Below are 25,798 nucleotides of genomic sequence, written 5' to 3'. Positions count from 1 at the left end.
GTTTCGAACTCCTGACCTCGAGCAATCTGCCCGCCTTGGCCTCCCAGAGTGCTAGGATTACAGATGTGAGCCACCTCGCACGGCCTCAATAAATATTAAGTAACTGACAGAACATTTTTCCCATGGCTTTTCTATCTCCTTTCTAATAAAAGCTATTCAAGTATTATATAAAAAGTACTTGCTTTGAGCACTCAATTCTACATTTATTTCATGCCTTTTATGTCCAAAGGATTGATACTTTGTATACCTCATCAGTTTGTAGGATGTTTTTTCATATTATATCTTATTTGATCCTTACAACATTCTAGAGAGATTAGTAAGACAAATACTCTTACTCCTATTTTACAGATGGAACTACTGAGATTCATGGAGGTCAGGACACTTGTCCAAACTCAGAGAACTAAATCTAAACCTAGACTTAGACTCAGTCTACTTTTCACAGTGCCACTGCTTCTGGCCATTAGCACCATTCTTTTACTAATCTTGCTTAATATTCCTTGCATCTGCCAGGCACAGTGCCTCATGCCTGTAATCCCAGTACTTTGGGAGGCCAAGATAAGAGGATTACTTGAGGCCAGGAGTTCAGGACCAACCTGAGCAATGCAGTGAGACCCCATCTCTACAAAAAAAAATTAAAAGTTAGCCAGGAGTGGTGGTGTATACCTGTAGTCCCAGCTACTCGGGAGGCTGAGGCGGGAGGCTCGCTGGAGCCCAAGAGTTCGAGGTTGCAGTGAGCTGTGATTGCACCACTGCATTCCTGCCCAGGCAACAGTGTGAGACCCTGTCTCTAAAAAAAAATAAAAATAAATTCCTTGCATCAACCGTATTAATGTGACTTGGTTTATATAACAACTAATTAAATCTATCCATCTTTCTATCTATTATCTATTTATCTACCTATTAAGAGAGGAATATATTCAAACAGAAAGTACAAAAGCATTTAGTTACATTTAGTCTTCAAGTGTAAAAGTGAAAACTTTTTATAGAAAATTGTTATGAGAAAGCATTGGTTTAAACCAATGGTAATGGTAATGTTCACGAATATATACAAAACAGAAAAAGTGCCTAGCTAAATACCTTAACATTTTTCAGAAATCACTTCTAGTCATTGCTAGAATTGGATCAAGGACTTAACTTCTGTGCATAAACGATATGCAGTGTTAATTGTATTCATGACATAAAACGCTCTCAAGTTTTCTTTGGCCAATGGACTGAGAACAAGGAGCCTGGCTTACATTTCACAGATCTAAATAATAATCTGATGGCTAGCTCATTACAGGGAATGTGGTGGTGTAGAACAGCCATAGTACATCTATCCTGGAATTTTAGGGTTCCTATAGAATCCCTCCATGATTTGTTTATGATGTAGAGATGATTGACTCTGTCAGTTACTAATAAATGGTAAATAAAAAAGTAACCTGTGATATTAAAGTACTACATTAGCTACATTGTGATTAAATTACAGTAACACCACCAGCTATAAACCTTTATAGAATCTTCTCAACCATGCAGTAATTCTCCTAACTATACTATTATGTAGAGCACAAATATTTCTTTGTAAGTCCAAAGCAATACATCAGGGAAGCGTTTACTGCTGAAGCTAGATTGAGAGTAAATGCATCTTGGGTTGCTATGAATAAAAGCTCTAGCTTCTCATTACTTTATGACAAGACACAGAAATTCACTTTACTTTTCATTTAAGCTTTTCGGCTTCCGTTTATAGATGTATGCCTTCACGCTTTTATTCTCTTCTTGCTTCAGCTGTACGTAATAAATGATTATAAATTTTCACATTTGACCACCTCTCTGCTAGTCTCATGCTTAATGCACAAAGTTAGGAAGCTGCAGGTAAAATTTCACAAACACTTTTATTTATGATGTTGTCCTTGGTAACGGAAATTTCAATGTACTGAAATGAAAAGTATGATTAAAGGGATACGACGTCCTGACAAGGATAGTAGAGGGCAGCCTTCTATTTCCTGCTGAAAATATATAATACTTTTTTGACATCAATTTCATAGAGAATAGACATGGGTTAGTCATGGAAAAAAGACACAAACATGTTTCTAACTTCAGTATTCTTGAATTTTCACTCTTATAACTTACATTAGAAATATCTTGTCTGAACTGATGAGCTTCTGAATTGAAAAATATTTTATCTCAATTAAAATATAATACCAAGGGCTGCACAGAAATTGAAGAAAAATGTAATTTGGAACAAAAGAGTTCTCTCTCTGGAAAACCATATAAGTGGAAAAGAACTGATTTTCTCTGTTTTAATTATTTCGATAACTGGGCTTATTATTTTAAATCTCTATGTGATGAGAGAGATAGGAAAATTGGACAAGTTAGAAACAATCATAAAGAAATATATTTAGCTTCTTGTGCATGTCCCCAAAATTGCCATTAAGCAAACAAAGTGCAATTCAGGTGTGTTAACTGTTTATAAAGTTAAATGTCTTTGAGTGTTTGAGGCTATATGATTTCCCCTTTTTCTTACAATTTAGGGGGGAAAAAATAAACAATTGGTAGAACTTCCCCTAGTAAAGTCACTCCTCAAATGAAATTCTGTGGCTACAAAGTACAGTTTCTGTGCCTGGAAATTAGAATTGCTTGACACATACTAGTTTCACCCACAAGTCTTATTCTGGTTTCCAACCAGTTAATAAAATGTGTTATCAGGAGATTTGAGTTCAAGGATCATTATAACTCCTTCAGCCTTGTACTGCCACGGCAGGGCATGAAAGCTATTTCCTACTCAATGGAAGAAGATATAACATCTTGATTTTAAATCTCCGGAAATAAGATATTGTGGAAATTTAAAAATATATCTCCCCTTGATTTCATATCTGTGGAAATGACAAAATGGAAACTTACTTTGAATAGTTGCAGATTTAGCCAACATGTGGCCCATCTGTGGGCGTTAATAACTGGGTTAGCTGTGGGATATTCTGTGTCTCTAGCTTCATTGTCACTAAGTTCACTCACAAAGGCTCTACTGAGCGTCCAGTTTATACAGAGCACCCTGCCAGGCCAGGAAGGAGGGAAGACAGGCAAATAGCAACAAGCATCATGCCTGTCATCCAGGAGCTTACAGTCTGGCAAAGGAGATGAGACTTGCACACAAATAACATAAAATTGCAAGTCAGCAAATAATCAGAGCCAGATGAGGAGAGAGGTAAATTCAGTGAAATTACGCCGCATGGGAAGGGCCGCGTGTAACTGCCGTCTGGTAGTTGCAGGGAATTTGGGTGGTCTACCCGTAGGTCTCAGTTCGTGGCTCGGGCAAAGGTCAGTAAATTCAGATTTGAGCACTGCCATTTAAGGACCAAGAGCCAAAGCCCCCGCAGTGTCCTTGGTGCCCAGAGATACCAAAAGCCCAGACAGCACAGAAGGGAGAGCGAGGGAAAGGGAAAAGGTTGGGTCTAGAGAACAGGACACAAGACACAGCAGCAAATGCTCAGTAGCACTTCTGTGATGACACACAAGGCGTGTTGAAAAGATCGATCCTCAAAAGACACCTTGCTGGTTTTGCATTAATGAAAATAAGAGAATTTTAAAAGCCTAGACAGAGGGCTTGCTGCATGCCACAAAGCTATCATTAGATTTTTAAGAAGTATTCTACTCATATATAGGCTAGAAAAATTCAGCCTGTGCAGCATTTCAACAACTTCACAACTTTCCTCAATAACTGTTCCTGCAAATGCTTTCTGACAGCTTCCATTTGTTACTCAGCTATTGCAGAACCCTGAAAAATATATTATGTCTCATGTCAGTTATAAAAATAACACCACAAATTATAACCAAAACAAAATTACCCAGTAATTATCATTTAGATGTCCATTTTAATCCTTTTCAGAGTTACTGTTACTTTAGTCTGCCTCTATGAGCCAGACAATTTAATACAAGGCACACCAGAGGGGTTTATTTGAATATTTCTCTTTTACCATATGCTATGATAATATCTGAAATCTACCTTTCTGAGCACTCTGTGAGTGCCTTAATCTCCAGAGCACTTCTAAATACACTGAACACTAACAGCCTTAGATTTGACAAAAATAGGCAGAGTAAACATGTGGTGTCAATTATGGGAAAAACCGAACAAAGGTTAGAGGCATAAGAACAGAGCTCACACTTTCTTTTAACTTGTTAATGTCTCTGACCCTTTTGTGCAAAAATCACTTTAATCAACATTATATACATTTCATTGTGGCCTCACCATTTAACAGCCTGTAACGAATGTTTGGCTATCAATTACACACATCAAGTTGATACACTGCAGGACCGGGGGTCACTCACGGTCGCAATTAAATCGGAAAGAGCTTGAGGAGACCCACATGGTTAAAAAGACTGCCCCTCTCCTCCCCACTCAGCCTTTTTGAGGCTTCAAGGGATGAGGAAGCCTCATTAAACTTAGCAGAGATCTGTTTTTTTCATCCTAGGAACTGAAGAGCCATGATCGTAGGTATAGTGAGGTTCAAATCTAGGGCCTTCTTTCCCCCTCTTGTTCTGTGTCACCTCTACTATGTACTCACATAGCCATAGTATCTCTCTCTCTCTCTCACACACACACACACACACACACACACACACACACACACACACACACACACACACACAGATTTTAGTCAAATAGATGTGTTAAAAAATGGATTTTTGACTTGCTTTGGGTCTCATCAGAAGCCAAAACAGTCATCCAAGTCCAGGTCACCCAAGTTCGAGACTGGCCACTGGCATCTACAGTGCTGGTGTAAGATGGGGGTCGGCGCACCTAAGCGCCCCGGTCTGGTTTGATCACAAACCAGAGAATAAGGCACCAGAGGCCACGGTACTGCTCACATCCTTCAACCTGATATGAGAGTTGATGGGATGCGCGATCTAAAATGATGAGAAGAGAATCTTAATTAAGTGGTCTTCAAATGGTGTGGCTTCAGGCCTGACCCAACCACCCAAAACTCCACACAGAGGAGGAAAACTATCTGACGTCCAGCAGTGTGCCAACAGGTATTTTACGTGATGTCCTGTGGACGTATGAAGACTCTGAAGGTCAGGGCTTAGAGGCAGGTAAAGAGCTGGCTTCTTCTATTTTACTTCATGGATTCTTCCCTTTCCTTCTTTCCCTCCAGCCTCATACTCTCTGATAAGAGGAGCCAGCCACTGGATTTCAAAGACCACTTCCTCAGCATTCATTCATTCAACAAAATTTTTAATGAGTGTCTACCATGTCTAAGACATTATGCTGGGTGCTGGCTTCAATTTACTACTAGCATTTTTTTTTTTTTTGAGATATGTATGTAAACATATGTTAGAGTCAAATTCATCTTTAAATGATATAGTACCAAATCCCAAAAGAACCTCCTTTTTAGATATGGCAGTCCTAAGAATTAGGAAAAAATAGCTCCAAATGCCAGTTAGGGGCAGCCATTCAATCTCCAACTTACAGGAGGCGGGGAAGGTGGGATTTTGATGTTCACAATCACATTAAGATACAACTTTCAGTCATGGCTTGACTGATACACAGAACATTAAGAATATTTGAGACAGTCTCCTGTGTGCAAGAAGCAACTATTTTAATTGGTGCATTTTGATGGTAACAATGTTGTACTATATGGTCTCTTCCTCATGTTTTTTTTTTTTTTTTCTTCCTCATGTTTTTGTGTGTTATAATAATGGTGTTTATAGCAAGGGAAGGAGACCAAACATAGCCATACCTTTCTTAATATTATACTATTTTATGATTTTAACACCTTTTGGTTTTGCTCCTGAACACATATTCTTCTTGTGCTTGTTTTTGAGGCAAGTGTTCAATGTATTAAACTAATGAATTAATCATTTTTATTGGAAGACTTAGCATAGGTGAATTGGAAATATTATTTTCCATCTGAAAGTCTAATTATATATATTTTCTGTGATGGTAAATGCCCCTGTAGATCAATGGATCAATTTTCTATTAAAAATGGGCATTTGCTTTGTTTTAAGGAAGCTTTTTAAAAAATAATTTCTTGTTGTAGATTCAACTGTTTTAAGCATTTTTAAAATGTCAACATAGAGGAATCTAACAGTCTCTCACAGTTATAGTCTCTTAGTCATACCTTCATGGGCTTAAAATAGGTCTACACCTCCCGAAAAGCATTGAAGTAAATGGGAGACACTAGCTGGCAGATAAATTATCATGTCTGTTTTCCAATTTAATGCTAATTATTTTTCATATTCAATAAAGTTGAGACTTCATAAAAGTTTAACTTTCAAACAAAGTACAGTAATCACTTATTGTTTTGATATTATTACAAATAATACTCCATGGTTTCATGCAAATTGCCCACAAATAAACTTGGAATATTTTCCAAAAGGAAGAAAATCTAGATTAGCTTTAAAAATCTGAAAATATGTGGCCATGGAAACAAGGAGAAAAAGGAAGTTTCTTGGTTCTTTTCTCCACTTCAGGAGAGATGAAGCATATGTCTGAGTTATTACAATGCATTGATCTGACTCCAACCTGAAAGTTACCAAGGTTTTATAAGGCTGCAATAAAGCTTTCTTTGCATTAACCAGCCAAGCACATAAACATTTTAATGAACTGTTTTCACATGGTTCATTGGGCAGCTACCAGGCTACTATAATACAAATCACCATTCTGCCACAACCAGCTTTCTCATGATGGCTGTACTTTTTCAGTTTATGAAATGCAAATTGAATATCACAACTATGAAGCTTAATCAAATACTCGACTATTCAAGCATGGGGAATTCTTAGTCTGGAATTTACTGTATTCTGGGACCGTCAATTCAAAGGACTGCATCTCAGAGAGTTTGACTCTCCAGCTTCCAAACCCAAAGTGAAGTGTATCGTGATAGTCATTGAGACCGCTAAAAAATAAGCCCCTCAAAGTCACCGCTCTGTGTTGAAATGGTTTTAGGCAATGAATGACAGTGTTGCCATGAGGAGCAAGTAGCTGAATCACCATTAATCTTGCAAGAGTTGGTGTCCCCAAACTGATATTTCTCTTTGTGACCTGAAGGCTTGAATGAATTATTGAACTCGAGACCAATGCAGATCAAATCTCCTTGGAATAATTAAGTGTCATTACTGACAAACATTTGTGTACATTGCAGTCAACACTTAAAGTAACACTAAATTATAAAATATTTATTATGGATTCTGAGAGCTGTATGACACTGTATGTATTTTTAAGATTAAAGATTAGCCCAAGACATAATTTAATAATGAATGCAAATTATAAATGAATATTTAACAAACCATACCACATTTTATGTCTTAACATCTCTTGTGCCAGTGGCATGACTAAATGAAAAATGACTATGTGATGTATTGTCCCGCTGCCTGATGCTCCAGTGAAAACAAGGTGTTTTCACCTTGATGTGGCCTTTAAAATAAATTAATTTGTTAACATTTAAAAATGCAGTGTAACAGATAACATAAAACATTTATAATACAGTTTATGACCCAACCAACCATGTTCTAATCCAATAATATTTATTAAAACATTTTATTTGGCTAATCATTTCATGGCCAAGATTTGGAAATGTTTATTTTTGAAGTTGAGTCAAGGATTTAAATGGTACTAATGGTACCATAAAGATGTTATATGGTGTTAATATAACCTGAGTACTAAAAATATAATGAATTTACTATTTATGAACCATTAAGTTTTACCTCACCCCCAGAATAAATTTTATATCATTACAGACCTATTAATACACCTTCTCTGCTTTCCCATCCTCCTAATTCCATCCACTTTCCCTAAGAAATGCATATTCAAAAGCCAAATTTACAAATATATGAAAATATATCAGAAGTTTTTTCTATTCCGGAAATTTTATTTGTATTGAACACAAGACAGGAAATGGTGATTTTTTTTTCATTTTAAGTTTTCTTTCTGGTTATCACCTTAGAGCTCCTGAATAAGCCAGGAATCACACCATATATTAGTAACATGTGGGTCAGATAAGTAACTTTACTCTAGTGAATGTTTTAGCTCCTCTGCCAAACTAAAACCTTAAGAGAAAGCTTTCTTTCTATTATTGAAAAATCAAAGAACTTTAGCTTTCTCCAACTCTCCACAGCATTTAAACTCAGTTACTCTGGGACTATAACATAAAGGAAATTCTAGCTGTCAACACATTTATATATGCAAACATACTTGCCAGTAAAATGAAAATAGTCTCAACCTCCAGCTATGGGGTAACTCTGGACCATCTGCTGGATGGAATATTATGTAGCCATTAAAAATCTTATCTTCGAAAGTGAAATGCTTATTTCACAGAAGTAGCAGAAAGTAAAGCACTATATGTTCTCACCTATATGTGGAAGCCAAAAAAAGTAAATCTCATAGAAGTAAAAAGTAGAACAGAGGATACTAAAGGCTGGGAAGGGTAGGGAAAAGGAGAGGATAGAGAGAGATTTGTTAAAGGATACAAATTACAGCTATATAGGAGGCATAAGTTCTAGTGTTCTATACCACTGTAGGATGGCTCTAGCTCTAGTTAACAGTAGTATATGATTTCAAATAGCTACAAGGAGGATATTGAATGTTACCAACACAAAGAAATGATAAATGTTTGAGATGATGGATATGCTAATTACCCTAATCTGATCACTACATATTACATGTATTGCAACGTCACTATGTGTACCATAAACATGTACAATAATTATGTGTCAATTAAAAAAAATTTTTTAAAGTCTTGTCTTTGAATCATATGTAAGACCATAGCAAATGCCATGCTTAAGATATAACACTAAGGAGAAAAAAAGAAGTAGGAAAGGAAATTGAATCTGCTCCTTGAGGAGAACTATGTCAAAATAAAACAAAGATCTAAAATAAGAAGATGACAATAAAAACAAAGTATGAGTAGTTACTATTATTATCAATGAGATAATATATGTTGTATATAAAATCATTTAAAACAAAATATTATTGAAGGTGGGCACGGTGGCTCACGTCTGTAATCCCAACACTTTAGAAGGCCAAAGCCAAAGGATCACGTTAGCCTAGGAGTTCAAGACCAGCGTGGGTAACACAGCAGACTCTGTCTCTGCAAAAATGAAAAAAAGAAATTAAATAGGTGGTGTTGCACATCTGTAGTCTCAGATATTTGGGAGGCTGAGGCAGGAGGATCGCTTGAGCCCAGGAGTTTGATGCTGCAGTGAGCTATGACGACGCCATTGCACTCCAGCCTGGTCGACAAAGCGAGACCTTGTCTCTAAAAAATAAAATAAAATAAAATAAAAAATAAGACAAAGAATTTGAATTACTACTGCTAATTTAGAAAATGCATTTTCTTCACCCTCTGTCTTCCCCAAAGTATGTGGACATAATCTGGATTTATTCATGGTGTTATTGTTCTTAGACCCTTTCATTGTTATTATATAATTGTATCTGTCCTAAAATGAAAGTGGAAAAGTCACTTAGTAATAAAGAGAACAACAGATTAGTTAGGGTAACATCACCAGACATCATAGAAAGGATAATGTTAATTGTTTTGAAATTGTTCATTTCAAGACCGCATTTGTCGCCCATTAGGTTTTTCCTTTTCTACAGTCTCTCTCTGCTGCCATTTCTCCTGCTCCAGATATTTTTATTTCTTCTGCAAAGTTGAGGACTGAAACTGCAATTTTAGGTGATGTCCAGTCTTGATTGTCTTTCTTCAAGGTTTCTATCAGGTCCATCCTATATTTACACACAACAAAGTTTTCCTCGGTTTGTAAGAGGATGGACCATGTCAGGGCTGAAGGCAGGGAAGGGTCTGGCATTTCTCAGATATTCCTCAAACAGAAGAAGTAGATGCTCGCTGTGCTGATGAACTTTTAGAACAACTGCACCCTTTCAGCTTGGAAAATAGGTTGCAGAGACCTTGTGGGATTCTTGGAAGAATCCAGGGCAGTTAGCACAGGTAAAGCACTCCCCACCAGGCTGACCACCTAGCCAGTGCTCAGGAATACCAGCCAGCATCTTCTGCACCATCACCAATATCACCCAGCGCTACTTTTCTTTTTCTTGCCGGCAAGGTCTAAAGGGAAATCACAGCGTGACCCCAAAATGCTAGAATTTTCACTTTTCTTTCTGTTATCAACTTCTTTTCTCTTTAAAGCTCAGACTACTTTAACAATGGAATTTGTGCTTTAAAAATTCAAGCTAATGAACAGATTTTAACAACTACAATTCCTAAAAATTGGATCTTTTTTCAGAAGTGCTTATAAAACTGGTAAGCAAAGGAGATAGATAAAAATCAGGACGAAAGACCCGTTCTTATCGCAGTTAGTAAGACAAGTGTTGGCTTTACTCATGACTTCAGTAGTGAAAAACCTGGATGATATCCATCTCCCTTCCACCAGAATCTCCCTGTGTCCTGATCTCATTTCCTGTGCTTTAGTAACCATACCTGAGCACTCCGGAGTTGTTACTTCTTGTGGTTACTCATTCGATACCTGTTTTTTCACCTTGCAATAGAGCCATAATACAGTCCAGGGCAAAGTTTTACAAGAGAGAATATTCTCTATAAATGCCTGCCATAGGGGAAGGAATAGTGTTCAAGTACAAAGTCAGGGCAGAGTTTGGCAGAGGGAACCAATTTCTATCAAAGCTTATCAGCTGTGGGGGGTCACAGCAGGATGGATGGTGTCAACCCCAGGCTATGAGGGCCTGGACTGATCCCAACTGTCTTTGCTGTCTCGGAAACCACCTAGAAAGTATAAATAGGAAGTGAATTCACCACATTCCCCTTGCCAGTTAGCAAACTTTCTAAATACTTTTTGTCTACCCTTGAATTTAGACATCCCCTATTCTATAGTCACCCTGGAACCCTTAAAAAGTGGAAGCCACTGCCTTGTATAAAGGCCTCATAAGCATCTTTATGACTGCCTAGTTCCGTCCAACCCCATCCCTACCTTGGATGTGGACTACACACTACTGTGACATAAACATCAAGCATTTTCCATTTGTGATTTTATGCCAAATCATAGCCACAATTCAAAACACTGATGTACTCTGTTTCATTCTAAAAGTCACCTAGCTCCCTGTAAACTATCTTTTTAACTACAGTTCCTTATTTATTTTTCAGAGTGGAGGAAGACGAGAATCAGCATTCCCTTTGCCAGCGGATGCATAGGCAAAGCCTTGCACAGCCGCTGTGTAGAAGCAAACACGAGCCCTGTCTTTTCACACGTAACTGCAGGAACGAGAGGAAACAAAACCAATTTCACCCAGAGGAACAGACAAAGAGCACCCTCCCAAAGGAGCTCGCATGATAAGTGGCCACGGAGAACATCACTGTGATCAGTCAGAAAGGCAGGCGAGTTATTAGCTTAGCCCTGAACCTCCTACTTAATGTAGAACCAGTGGTGATGGTTAACAGACCCTGGCTGCAGTGACAAGCCTGGGACCTGCTCGAGGAAATCCAATTGAAAAGCAGCCAAGAGGAACAACAAGCTAGAAACAGATGTTCCGGCCACCGGGATGTGCACACATTTAACCTGAATATGCAGTTGGGGTGGGATGGGAGCATTCATTTCTGAACAGTGATTTCACCTCTTACCCCACATAGATATTGTCAAGTTCAATTATAGCCATCCACATTAGTTTTGTCAAATTTTCAGCAATTTTCTTTAAAACAAGAAGATGTCAAAATGATAACAGCTATTAAGGGGATCCAGGGCATGTGATTTATCCACCCACTTTTACTAAAACATTTCAGTTAAATCAGGCATTCTAACTCCAGTCTCGTGGCAATTAAAAATTATCTTTAAAAAATTGCCCAAATAAAATCCAAACAGAGTATGTAATTGTTTGATGTGATATTATCATGTTGGTAAAATGTCTTTAAGCTGGTTATACTGTCATCAGTCCTTCCCTGGTCATGTCTAGTTAGTAAATAGAAGTGTTTACGTTAATAGAGGTGTGATAGCCATGCAAACAAGGACTACAATACAAGCTTGACAAAATCAGTTAATTAGATTTGAAAGAGAGTTGAATCTTCTGACCCACAGCAATATGTCATGTACATTAGGAAACATTCTCCTTGCCGTCAACACAATTCTGGTTCTCTCTAATGGGCTTTATAAGAGGAGAGAGACCATCTCACTGTGTTGATTTTCCTCAAGAAAAAAATCAATACTCCCAGTGGATTTTAAGTAGATCTAATGTAGTACAACAATACGCTAAGAAAATGAATATATGTAGAAGATTTCAAAACGTGAATGAATGCATGCCACACTGAGATCAGATCATGCCCCAAACTCATGTTGTTGTCATATGTACCTAAAGCAAAGAACAGCTGCAGTGTTTTCTCTGGGACACTTCATTTTTTATTGGTAGGTTTTAATCCGATACATTTTTGGGGTCACTGAATTCTTATTTGCTTTAGAATGCCCGATTATATCATTCTGCAAAGGATAAAAGAGGTTGAGCCATCATTTTGTGCTGAAATTTATTGAAGGTATTTATGAAGAGGGTGATCTTGAGGAATGCAAGCTTTTAAAATCCAAGTACAGCAGCAGAAATAAATTAATCAGGAATCCATCACTAATTTATACATGAATCATTTACAAAGAAGGTAAAACGGTTCAGTAAATTATGGATTTACAAATAAACTTGATTCTAGGGCCTTGGAAAATACTTTGATTAGAATATAGATCCATTTTTCCTCAAAACAATTTTCACTTCAAGTTCAGATAGAAGGGATATAAAACCAAACCCCCTGTAGGAAAATTCAAGGGGGACTGACTCCTTTCTGGTACGGTGAGGAATCAGTGGGGATGGTTCAGGGAATTCATCTGTTCTCCACAAACTCAGAGGTGGGACCCGTCTATCGTTTTTCTAACTCATTCCCATGAATTCTAAATTGTCAACACCTAAGGTTAATGATACCTGTCTTTTTGCTGTCATAAACAGTTAGGGCGGTTTAGCAAGAGATAAATCATCCACACACAGAGGGTTGTGCTATTGTTCTCAGCAAACAAAGGACAAAGCTTATTTCTATATTCATTTTAAATATTATTATAAGGGAATAGGCTTATTTTTGTTAATGCACCAATGAGATTATCTACAACACGTAGATAATCTACAACACATTTCTTTTTTGATTTGGAGCACCAATTTTTCAAAAGTTTGAAAAGTAATAACAGAGATTTTCTGTGCATGATGAATTGCTTTAATCTCAAAATATGCACTGATTTTTAAGAAATGCACAGTAGGAAAAGCCAACCATCCTTTTGATTATTGTATAACCAGATCATCCTTGATCTGAAACATACTCTACCTAATTGAGGATACTTTTAGCTACTAAGTACACAGTGATAAAGTAGGGAAGGGGTCTGGAATAACAACACTGCCAAGAATAACCAACATGTTCATCTTAAACTGACAACATATGAGCAAAAATTTTTTTTCACAAAAAAAAATTTTAGTAAAGAAAATAAAACATTTTTTCACCCATCTAAATCTTAAATAACTTTTTTCTCTCCTGAAAATATTCTATATACTATTCAATAAGCACACTACCAATTTTAGAATAGAGAGTCATTAATGCTATAATATAAAGTTGGAAATTCTTGATATATGCTTTCAATACATACTAGGTACATAGTAAATAAAATATCTGTATAATAGTTAAGCACAGTAGGTACTTCGTTAGATTTATTTTAAATGAAATAAGGCCAAAGACCTTAGCAACAACATCTCATAATGTGCCTAGGGATAATTTTATAATTTTAATAGAGAATGTGCTTAAGCTAGGAGCTACTGTGGGACAGTAGTAGATGGTGGCAATAGTCAGTCAATCATACTACAAATATATTGCAATGGAAATTATATGGTACCCTAAGAAAATTACCAAAAGTAGCAAATGAAAATCTACCAATGATTCAATAAATGGCTTTTCCCCTACCAGCCCTCCACTCTGCCCCCTGCCACACATGCACAGTGTCTATGACTCTGTTTATCATGGTGGTGACACAGTGCTTAACCAGCTCCACGCACTACTGCTGTGGCTCTTCGCCTCCGTGGAGCCCTGTGCCCACACACGGACCACGCAGGCTCAGCCATGCACACAACACAAATTATGCCATTTCACATTTTTACTTTAATATATTCACACTTGCCAGACATTGTGACCAGAAGGTCATTTGCTGCCTGCTCTTAGTCATCTCTTAGGGTGGCTGCCTAACCCTGCATCACTGGCTTCACACGTTTGTATTTCAGGTCAATATAAATCAACAGCCCCAGCTGCTGTGGGAGCTCGTGGGGTGCCACCTGCCCAGGCGAAGTGCGGGGAGGCCCCTGGAGGGGGCGCTACACTAGCAGAGATCTGCAGGTGCCTGGGAACAGCCACAGAACAGTCACGTAAGTAACAGTGATGGTCTTTCATGTTTACCACCTCATTTTATTCTCATGGTAATTTTCCTGACCGGTAGGGAGGGCAGGCATTGATTTCACTTTTTAAATTTTCTTAAAAAAAAAAAGGCTGGGCGCGGTGGCTCACGCCTGCAATCCTAGCACTCTGGGAGGCTGAGGCGGGAGGATTGCTTGAGGTCAAGAGTTCGAGACCAGCCTCAGCAAGAATGAGACCCTGTCTCTACTAAAAATAGAAAGAAATTAACCAGACAACTAAAAATAGAAAACATTAGCTGGGCATGGTGGCGCATGCCTGCAGTCCCAGCTACTCGGGAGGCTGAGGCAGGAGGATCACTTGTGCCCAGGAGTTTGAGGTTGCCGTGAGCTAGGCTGACGCCACGGCACTCTAGCCCAGTCAACAAAGCGAGACCTTGTCTCAAAAAAAAAGTCATTCTGCATTAGGAGCTATTTCTCTTTCTGCTTTACAGTTTTCTGCATTTCTCAGAATTTCTACAATGAAGATGTATTGCTTTTATAATCATAAAAAAACCTTCAAAATTTTAAAGTATTCCCATATAAGAATATAGAAATTATTAAGACTTTTCTCTAGGTGGTAAAATATGGACGGCCCTTTTTTCTTTGTTCTAGGTATTTCCAAATTATCTAGAATTAACATATATTGCTTTTAGATTCATGTGAGAGGATCTTTTTAAAAGGAAAAAATACACCAAGAACAATCTTAAACAATTTCTGAGTGATGAAGAGGGACTCCAAAACAGTAAGGAGAATGAATCCTCATAGCGTGAAAGCACTTCAGAAAACCCTTTAAAAGCAAAGATGGAAGAAAACAGATTGAAACTGTGCCTACCTCTCCCACCAGCGTCCACCTAGGCGTGAGGTTTGTGACCCATGGACTCAAGCCACCATGCACCACGTCTTTGTGCTCCCACACGATGGCCATTATTTCTATGGACGCAAAGCTTACTATTACTTAGACAGAAGAAATATAGGAAACAAAACTGTGCTGTGTCTAAATGTAACTGTCTCTACCACCACTGTTCTGCCTCATGCTGTGTAGACCTGCCACTAAGCATTCTCCATAGCTGAGAGAGCCAGAGCCAGAGCAAGAAGAGAAATTATGGTCAAACCATGGCGCCATACCATGAACACACGAGAGACTGGTGCTGCTAGTGTGTGATTACTACTTTTCATATGATTTCCACTTTTCATCTTCTTATAAAATACTGTGAATTTTACTGCTGAGCCTGTGTACTGCTACTCTCCTAAAGAGAAAATTACTTCTTTTAGAGGATCTGCTTGCACAAGCGTAAAATCTTTGCAGCTCTCTGAGCAACAAGAGAACCACATCAGACTTGATATGCTGACTTGGCTCTTTTGAGCTACCTGTTCCAGAGAACTCTGGGCAGGGATTTTTCCCAGCGTGTGATTTTCTTTCCTTTTTTATCCATTCACATCATCAAGTGCCTTACTGAGTACCTCCTAAATGCGAGTGACCTTAGCAGATGCTGTGACAGACACAGATTACTAGTGCAGGGCCCTTGTTTTAGAGAGGTTTGTAGTCTTACAGGTGGATACAGCAGGAAAAAGCACCAACTGACTATCTGGGGGAAAACATTCCAAGCACAGGGAACAGCAAGTGCAAAGGCCCTAAGGAAAAAACAAGCAAAAGGCCTAGAGCAAGAGCCGTCAAACTTTTTAAGCAGGGGGCCAGTTCACTGTCCCTCAGACAGTGAGGGACGGACTATAGTTTTAAAAAAACTATGAACAAATTCCTATGCACACTGCACATATCTTATTTTGAAGTAAAAAAACAAACAGGCAAAAACACCCACATGTGGCCCACGGGCCACAGTTTGAGGACGCCTGGCCTAGAGGTCTGGAAAGATGAGAGTAGAGAGCTGAGCATGGAGAGGTGGGTAGGGGTGAGGTCTGAGGAGCCTGCATTATATTCTGAATGTGATGAGAAGCCACTTGAGAGCAGGGAATGGTGGCATCTGTTTTTGCTTTGTTTGTACCATCTCTCCAGCTGTGAGACAAACAGGCCACAGGAGACTAAGAGCAGAAGCATGGAGACCAGTTAGGAGCCAACTGCAGACATCCAGGCTGGAGAAGATGTGACTTGGACTAGGGTGGTAGCATGAAGGTCACTGAGGCGCATGGAGAGTAGAAGTCACCGAGCCCAGAGAACTTGTCTAACCCTGCAATACTGCTCCAGATGATAACCAGCACCCAGAAGGTGCCCTATACATACGTATTTGTGAACGTACAGCTGAATGAGGAGTACCTCCCCTGGGATCACTCCCAAATATGACATCGGAAAGCTCATTCTAGGCTCGAGGCCATGCGGATTTTAGGCTCCGCTGGTTCAGCTCCACCTATTACTCTTCCCTTCCAGAGCTGTGCACAGGTCCCCATAGATGCATCCCATGATCTCGAATTAGAATGGCTTCTGGCTAAGAGAGAACAGTACGGTGGCCAATGAAGACCTCAATCAACCTCTCTCATGTGCTAGCACTCTTTAGGAGCAGCAATAATTGCGACTCCCAAGCACTTCTGAGAAAGTTCTGTGATGCATCCAAAGATCACTCCAATAGTTTAAGAATGTTTGTTAAAACATAAAAACTGTATTTCCACATAAGTTGTTTTCAACCCTGGCTGCATATTGAAAGTCCCCCGGGAGCCTTTAAACCAGACCAGCGCTCAGCCCCCAGCCCAGACAGTTCCATCAGAGTCTCTGGCATGCGGCCCTGGCACTGGTAGTTTTCAAAAGCTCCCGGGTGATTCCCAGGTGCGTCCGCATGGAGAAGCCCTGCTTTATGTGAAGTGAGACATTTTCCTATGGGCCCTTCACGGCAGGACATGAGTAATCCCAAGAACGGGCTGCAGCTGACGCCACGGCGTTTCGCCCTCTACATGGAGTTCAGGCCCCTCAACACCAGCCCCTGCCTTTTAAGCACCTGAGAGAGTTACTGAGAAGACTTATACTACAAACATACTCATACACTTCCGGCTTAGGGGTTGGCAGCCCCTAAAAAGCAGCTTAACCCTCTAACACTCCTTCCCTAGTCACCCATTTCTTCTTTCTTTCTCTCTCCCCTGCGCTGTGTCTTCTCCTTGTCCTGTGGTCCTCCCTGACACCTGCCCTTGGCACCGTGGGCCACCTGCCCACCCTGGAGGTTCCAGGCAGCAGAGATCAGCTCTTAGGAGAAGGTCTGGATAAAAAGTAGAACTTGTTGGAAATCCACAATATTTATAAAATTTTTTGCTTTACTGCAAAAAATGCATGTTTCACTGCTTTGGAAAAGTCTGGCAGTTCTCTAAAAGGTGAACCATGGAGCTGTCATATGGCCTAGCAATTCTACTCCTAGATATACACCCAAGAGAAATAAAAATATCTATCCACACAAAAAAGTGTACGCACTAATGTGCAGAGCAGCATTATTCACAAAAGCCAAAAAGTGGAAAGAACCCAAATGTCCACCAACTGTTGAATGAACAAAATGTGGTATATCCACATAATGGAATATTATTCATCCACAAACAGGAATGAAGTCCTAATGCATGCTACAACTTGGATGAGCCTTATAAACATTATGCCTTGTGAAAGGAGTCAGTCATAAAACTTGACATGTTGCATAATTCAATTTATACGAAATGTCCAGGCTAGGCAAACCTACAGAGCAGAAAGGAGGTTAGAGATGCCCAAGGGGCTGGGGAGAGGGAGGAAGGGAGAGGGACTGCTACTGCTACAGTTCATTTGAGGGGATAAAAATGTTCTCGAATTGATGGTGGTGACTCTTGCACAACTAAAATACACCAAATACCATTGACTGGTGCAATTCAAACGGGCAAATTATATGGTAGGCGGGTGCATCATATCTCAATAAAGCTGTTAAAATGTATGCTTTGACAGCAGCAAACTGTAAATGCTGAAATGACCATATTTTTAAGAAACCATGTAGGGGCTAAGAGAATATGAATATTATAATCATAGCAGTCAGCATAAGAGGTATAACCAATCACCTATGAAAATATTTTTCTTAATTATGGAAAGGACAATCACGTTTGCATGCATCCTTTTAGTATTTTGTAAGATGGGAACATCCTTCCCTTTTAACTTAATAACAACTCTTCCTCCTCAATGATGAATAGTGTTCTGTACTTGTCTCACTGATTTTCACAGCCTCGACTGACTTCCAGGCACTCCATGGAACTTCTAGCCCTTCTTAGGGAGGAGATTAGTGCTTTGTGGTTTTTTTTTCATTTTTAATTTTTGAGACAGAGTCTCACTCTGTTTCCCGGGCTAGAGTGAGTGCCGTGGCGTCAGCCTAGCTCACGGCAACCTCAAACTCCTGGGCTCAAGCGATCCTCCTGCCTCAGCCTCCCGAGTAGCTGGGACTACAGGCATGCACCACCATGCCCGACTCATTTTTTCTATATATTTTTAGTTGATCAATTAATTTCTTTCTATTTTTAGTAGAGATGGAGGTCTGGCTCTTGCTCAGGCTGGTCTCAAACTCCTGAGCTTAAGCGGTCCTCCCGCCTGGGCCTCCCAGAGTGCCCGGACGACAGGTGTGAGCCACCGCGCCCGGCCTGTCTTCTGTGTTAAAGCCCCAGCTTCCAGGTACCAGGCCGGCTCCAGTCGCGAGTGACACCCCACGCGATGTCGGCGCGTTCACCAGGGCCACGAGGGACCGCGCGGGTTTCCCCTGGGTTCTAAGCCAGGCTTCGCGGCTTCGCGGGATCCGTCCCGGAAACGTCCCCACCCTCAGCGCGTCCCGGCCTCTCTTCCAGGTCGGTGTTCTCACGTTGCTCCAGCGGTTCCCCGACCTGCACCTGCCTCCCCTCCTCAGACGAGTCCCGGAACCGCGAGTTCCTGGAAAGCAGCCTCGGTTCCTTCGCGGGCGTGTCTCCGGGTAGACCCTCCGCAGCGCCCCGCGGCGCTTCCTACCCTCGTCCTCGCCAGCCACGCTGTGAGGTGAAAGCCACGCCAGCCACGCTGTGAGGTGAAAGCCACGGCACCCGGAGAGGAAGCGGCGTCCCCAGTCACGGCTCTGGGAGCAGCGGCGCGAGGAAGCGGCCCCGAGTCGCCGCCCGGCACGCGCCTCGACCGCGCGCGGGAGTCTCGGGGACGCGAGTCCTCGCGATGCGCCCGCCGGATACCGCGAGATTTGGATGCCGCACGCGCTCGCCATGCAGGCTTGTTGCGCTCGCTCAGGCCGACCTGGAAATGCGTATTTCTTCAAAAAAACATGTAATGGACACTCTGTTCCCTGCATCCCTCTGAGAACTGGGGATGCTTCGGTCAGCAACACCAAGAGGCGTTCTTGCCCTGGCCCGACGGCGACGCGGCAGGTGAGTGACGTGTGAACGGAGCGTCGCATGGACTGAGAGTCTCAGGTGCCGTTTGGGGGGACGCGGGCGGCCCCGCCAGGGCATGGGGGGAGGGGGAGCAATGGGGGGGAGGCCGGGGGTCTCACGGAGAAGGGGGTGTTTGGCAAAGGCTGGAAGGAGGAGACCTGGGAGAGGTGTGGGGAAGAGACACCAGGTAGAGGGAACAGCCAGTGCGAAGGCCTGCGGTGGGGGTACTTGGAGTGGACGGAGGTACCTGGGGTGGATGGGGGGGTACCTGGGGTGAAGGGGGGGTATCTGGGGTGGATGGAGGTACGGGGGGTGGACGGAGGGGGTACCTGGGGTGGATGGGGGTACCTGGTGTGGACAGGGTACCTAGTGTGGAGAGGGGGTACCTGGAGTGGACGGAGGTACCTGGGGTGGATGGGGGGGTACCTGGAGTGAAGGGGGGGTATCTGGGGTGGATGGAGGTACGGGGGGGTGGACGGAGGGGGTACCTGGGGTGGATGGGGGTACCTGGTGTGGACAGGGTACCTAGTGTGGAGAGGGGGTACCTGGAGTGGACGGAGGTACCTGGGGTGGATGGGGGGGTACCTGGAGTGAAGGGGGGGTATCTGGGGTGGATGGAGGTACGGGGGGGTGGACGGAGGGGGTACCTGGGGTGGATGGGGGTACCTGGTGTGGACAGGGTACCTAGTGTGGAGAGGGGGTACCTGGAGTGGACGGAGGTACCTGGGGTGGATGGGGGGGTACCTGGAGTGAAGGGGGGGTATCTGGGGTGGATGGAGGTACGGGGGGGTGGACGGAGGGGGTACCTGGGGTGGATGGGGGTACCTGGTGTGGACAGGGTACCTAGTGTGGAGAGGGGGTACCTGGGGTGGACGGGGGTACCTGGTGTGGAGAGGGGGTACCTAGTGTGGAGAGGGGGTACCTGGGGTGGACGGGGGGTACCTGGGGTGGAGAGGGGGTACCTGGGGTGGAAGGGGGGTACCTGGGGTGGAAGGGGGGTACCTGGGGTGGAAGGGGGGTACCTGGGGTGGATGGGGGGGTACCTGGGGTGGAGGGGGGTACCTGATGTGGAGAGGGGGTACCTGGGGTGGACGGGGGGATATCTGGGGTGGATGGTGGTACCTGGGGTGGACGGGGGTACCTGGGGAGGACTGGGGGAGTGCCTGAGAGGGGGTGGGGAGGAAGGAGCAGGAGACAAGGTGAGGCGGGAGGAGGCAGCAGGAGAGGGTCTCCACTTTCAGTTTGGGAGCCGGGAGGCCGGGAGGGTTTGCGGCTGAAGCCAGCCAGCCCACAACCATCCCCCTGGCTCGCATACTGAGCATCAACCGATCACCTGAGAACCTCATTTTAACTGCAGTTCCAGCCCCGGGGAGCGGGGAGTCTCGCAGCCGCCTCCGGCGCCTCCATCTCCTCCTCCTGTCCCCGACCGCCCCCTGGCGGAGGTTCGCGGCCGCGCGAAGGAAGCAGAAAAGGAATTTGCACGATGCCCAGACTGGGAAAGCCACGCTAGGACACTAAAAATGAGACTAATTCCTGACCTTTTCTCCTGTTTCCTTTTCTAGATTCTCTTTTGAGCATCCTATTCATTTTTTAAATCTCCCATGGTGCTGTGCACACCGCAGTTATTCCATAAATGTGGACGAGTGAGCGAAAGAATGAAATGTTGAATGAATAAACGAATGCACGAGGCATCTGGTACGCTAAGGGAGGGAAGGGCGTTGGTTTATAATTCAGTGAAAGGTAGAGGGAGCAGCCTGTTTAACCGGCCTGTTAAAGTTCAGGATGCTTTCCTGAAATGTTCACTTTTGACCCCAGGTGAGGTCTGATCCAATCAAGAAAGTTATAACCCCATGGTTGATGTACGATATGTAGTCAAGTAGAAGAATAAATCTGTTTTCAAATTTATATTCTTAGTAAGGCGTGGCAGTTAAAATTCATGTGAATATATACTTTTATTACAGAAATTTAGGAAGGAGCGGTGTGTTCTTTACTTAAAAAGTATCTGTTCAGGCCCGGCGCAGTGGCTCACACCTGTAATCCCAGCACTTTGGGAGGCTGAGGTGGGAGGATCGCTTAAGGCCAGGAGTTTAAAATCAGCCTGGGCAATATGGCGAGACCCCATCTCTACAAGGAAATTTTAAAATTAGCCGGGTGTAGTGGTGCAGGCCTGGGTTCCCAGCTACTCGGGAGGCTGAGGCAGGAGGATAGCTTGAGCCTAGGTGCTGGAGGTTGCAATGAGCTATGATAATGCCACTGCACTCCAGCCTGGGTGACAGAGCGAGACCTGTGTCAAAAAAAGGCATCTGTTCACACTAGTACATAAGTTAATCATTTATTAAACTGAACTCTGTTTATATCATTTTCTAGAGTTGTGCACTTTATATTTAAAGTCACCACATGGAAACCAAGGGGAAATGACATGCTCAGAAAATCACAGAATCATGTTTCTACTACAGCATATGTACCTACCTACATATATACTCATCTTCAAGCACACATGTGCCCATAGGAAATCAGAATGCATTTTTCTTGCAAATTACAGGTATGTTTAAAGTTCAAAGTTGATTGACACATGCTTTCACTTAATGAAGGTAATTACAAAGAATAACAATTCCAAACAGATCTGTTCAGTGTAACAATCTTGTCCTGCCACGTCCATTACATCGAGAGCTGTCAGAGAGGCGGTTTTGCCACCAATCATGCGTAAGCACATTTGTAAGACAAGAAACAGATTAATAAGCATCAACACTTTCTTCTAAACACTTGTTGAAAAGAATAAAAGCTGCAGGCACGGAAGGAAATGATACAAAAGTGGAAGATTTCTCTATCTAGCTTCCAAAAAATAAGCCTGCAAGACTCGCAGGCAGGACAAAAGTGCATGCTGGCGCTCTGGAGAGGGCTCCTCTGCGAGGAAGACAAAAGTCACGCAGAGCTGCCTTCGCTAGTGTTGTTTTGCCCAACACACTAGACGTGTGCAGCTGCTTTTGCTAACAGTCTCTACTGAAGCCTTTGGGTAACAGACCACAGAGGTTAGTTTCTCCTCCAGATACTTAGCACTTGTTGAGCAACTACTATCTGGTACAGACTAGTCTAGTTAGAAAATCAGGTGGTACTGGGGTGATTGATTTAGATGTAGATTATTACCTGGGCCTCATTTGGGAAACCTGGATACATATGGAAAAGGTCTGTGATTACAATTACATTGCAAGGTGAGTTTAGTCCTGACTTCAAACACCAGGATTATAAAAGAGGTTTCCACTATGTTTAGTTTTATCCTGCCGAACATGTTGGGTAAATGAACGTTGTGCCTAAAATACCAAAGAGTGGATTTTCCACTTGACTTTTTACTAACACACATAAATAGCAGGCAAAATGAAAATGGATGGGCAAAGAGCATTGAAACAATCAAATTGTATATAACATGAACTTTGTTACTATATCATAATTGTGGGGCCTTTTATTCAAAAGCTGGTTAGGATTTAAGGTCATGTTTTTTATAGCAAGGGGGCATAGAATTATAGCCAGTCAGTCATATGATCCCAGCCTAGTCATTAATGTAACGTGACTGTGTTTGCTTTTGTGTGACACAAGGCATTACGAGACACTGTTGACATATCAGATAATGGCAAAGTAAATAAATAGAAGTTTAAGACGAAAGCTGTTCAGGCAGGCCGCTTTCAGAAATATGCATTTTCCATTTAAAGATAAAGGGTAATTTTTTTCCATGTTTAGAAGTAGAAAAAAATGTATATTTAAACATTAGCTTTCTCCCATAAAAATACATTTCTGTAACATTTTTTTGTTTTGTTTTGAGACAGAGTCTCCCTTTGTTGCCCAGGCTAGAGTGAGTGCAATGGCGTCAGCCTAGCTCACAGCAATCTCAAACTCCTGGGCTCAAGTGATCCTCCTGCCTCAGCCTCCCGAGTAGCTGGGACTACAGGCATGCACTACCATGCCCGGCTAATTTTTTCTAGTTGGCCAATTAATTTCTTTCTATTTATAATAGAGACGGGGTCTTGCTCTTGCTCAGGCTGGTTTCGAACTCTTGACCTCGAGCAATCCGCCCGCCTTGGCCTCCCAGAGTGCTAGGATTATAGGCGTGAGCCACCGCGCCTGGCCTGTAACCTTATTTTCTTAAGGGAGTAGGTTTATAGGTCTACCAACACCACTCAGAAAGATTACTTGCTAGTTTTGTGTGGAAGGCCCTCAGGAGAGGTGTGGAGGATTGAGGGACCTTCACTATTGTCCCATTTTAAAAGCAAGAAACTGAACTGACAAGAGTTTCTTCAAAAATATTTTGATTTCTGGAATTTCATATTCATTTAAAAAGGAAAAAAAGAAAAAAACTTATAGAAATAATAAAAAAAATGTTTTGATTTCTTAGTCTTGCTCATATCTCTGGCACAGCTGTAAAAAGGGTCATAAACCTAAACTTCTTTAAATACTCATTTCATTATGCCTATTATTTACTTGGAGATTACTTATTAAGGCATAATTGGATACAATAAAGACAAATAATGCTAAATAATCTCATTCTGCTTCAGACTTCAAAGGCACAACTCACCTTTTCGGAAAATAAAGTCTGCATTTCAGGATACGGCCTTTGAAACAACGCTGACTGACACCATCACCCGGGTCTGAAAATCCAGTTTTTGTATTTCAGAATCACAGACTGACAAGGGCACAAGATGTAGTAGAAAGAAAACAGCATGAGGACTCAAACGATCTGCGTCTGGGTTTTATTTCTAGTTCCATCCTCTATCAACCTCTCTGAGCCTCAGTTTCTTCACATATAAAATGGGAATAGCGATACCTGTTTGGCCAATGGAATAAACACCTCATGTGTTGCTGATGTCGATATCTTTTTTTTTTTTCCCCAACAGGGTCTTGCCGTGTTGCCCAGGCTGGTCTCAAACTCCCGGCCTCCAGTGATCCTCCCGCCTCAGCCCCCCAGGTAGCTGGGACTATGGACCAGCACCGGTGTCTCCCAACCTGCTAATGTCTTTAGTGACCTGGAAACCCCAGCCACACATTGCACAGTGGGGTGAATTTGGAGCTATGTTCACGTGGCTTGCCTTTGGCTTCTACTTCAACCAGCCTAAATCATCATTCAGGAGGGAATGAGTGACCCTTCTGAGAATGTTGGAAAAGAAAGTAGCCACGGAATCTGTGTTGAAGGTGATCTGAATGCCTGTTACCATGTAACAGATCACCTTAGGTGTGGAAATGATGCTTTGCTGTAATGGGCAAGTTGAGACACCAGGTCACACTTGGCAATCTACTCTATATGTGGAAGTCTACACAACCACATGAGGGCTAACCTGTCAGTCCCCTTTATAAAACATTTTAGAAAATTAAACAATGCCCTACCTTCCCCTATTAACGGTGCACTTGGCTTTGCAACTTGGCTAGCTTGCTCTCTCTTTCCAAAGTTAGACTCCGTGTGTTCCCCTTCACCCCTGGGGAAGGCAGGGTGGGGGGATTGCTAAGGTAGTGTTCTAAACCACAGCAAATACGTGCATCTGACCGGATCCCCAGAGCCAGCTGCTTCCAGGGCATCTTGGCGTCTGAGCAAATAATTTACAGAAATTCCACAGGAAGGGAGTTGCTTTAAAAGGCTGCAAGGGAGAAGAGGCACAGCTGTGACAGCTGGGAGCAGGAGCTGCCACTGATCTGTTTCCCTGCTTATCACAACACCATTAATCAATCCCAATCTCCGAGGGGCCAACCAACCTCACTCCCCCCTTCTCAGAACCTGACTGTCAGCCTGGAATCTCCTTGAAATCACGTCCCGAGAAGGACAACTCATAGGTGCCTTGCAGAGTTCGCTTTATTAAAAATATTTAAATTGTGGGTGGGAAAATTTAAGGAAAGAAGAATACGATGTAAGCAGACCTTCCCTAAATTCTCATGACACGTAAGTTCTCTCCTGCTTTACGAGGCATCGGAATGAGGTCTTTGCCCTGGAAGCTTTCTGTTGCTCGGTGAGACCTACCACGTGCTCCTTACTTTAGGTTAGCTGAACTTGACCACAATGGAGAAAAGCGTAACTTTTTGAAATTTAAG

The 25,798-nt window shown here is 42.2% G+C and overlaps 1 long non-coding RNA gene across 3 annotated transcripts; it reads left to right on the top strand.

Annotated features, from left to right (window-relative positions):
- The first annotated feature begins 19,541 nt into the window (after positions 1–19,541).
- On the top strand, positions 19,542–24,584 carry LOC105860049 (uncharacterized). 3 transcript variants are annotated; one of them, XR_012914527.1, is made up of 4 exons: positions 19,542–19,726; positions 21,295–21,427; positions 22,100–22,274; positions 24,396–24,584. It is a non-coding gene; the product is annotated as an uncharacterized LOC105860049 (long non-coding RNA). The 3 variants fall into 3 exon arrangements; XR_012914525.1 differs by lacking the exon at positions 19,542–19,726 and adding an exon at positions 19,728–19,771; XR_012914526.1 differs by lacking the exon at positions 19,542–19,726 and adding an exon at positions 19,728–19,771 and having other exon boundaries at positions 24,277–24,584.
- Positions 24,585–25,798: the final 1,214 nt, after the last annotated feature.

Source organism: Microcebus murinus, chromosome 23 (assembly GCF_040939455.1).
Source record: "Microcebus murinus isolate Inina chromosome 23, M.murinus_Inina_mat1.0, whole genome shotgun sequence".
In the NCBI taxonomy this organism is placed as follows: domain Eukaryota; kingdom Metazoa; phylum Chordata; class Mammalia; order Primates; family Cheirogaleidae; genus Microcebus; species Microcebus murinus.
Note: the sequence above shows the minus strand (reverse complement) of the source record. Positions and strands in the feature narration are given on the sequence as shown.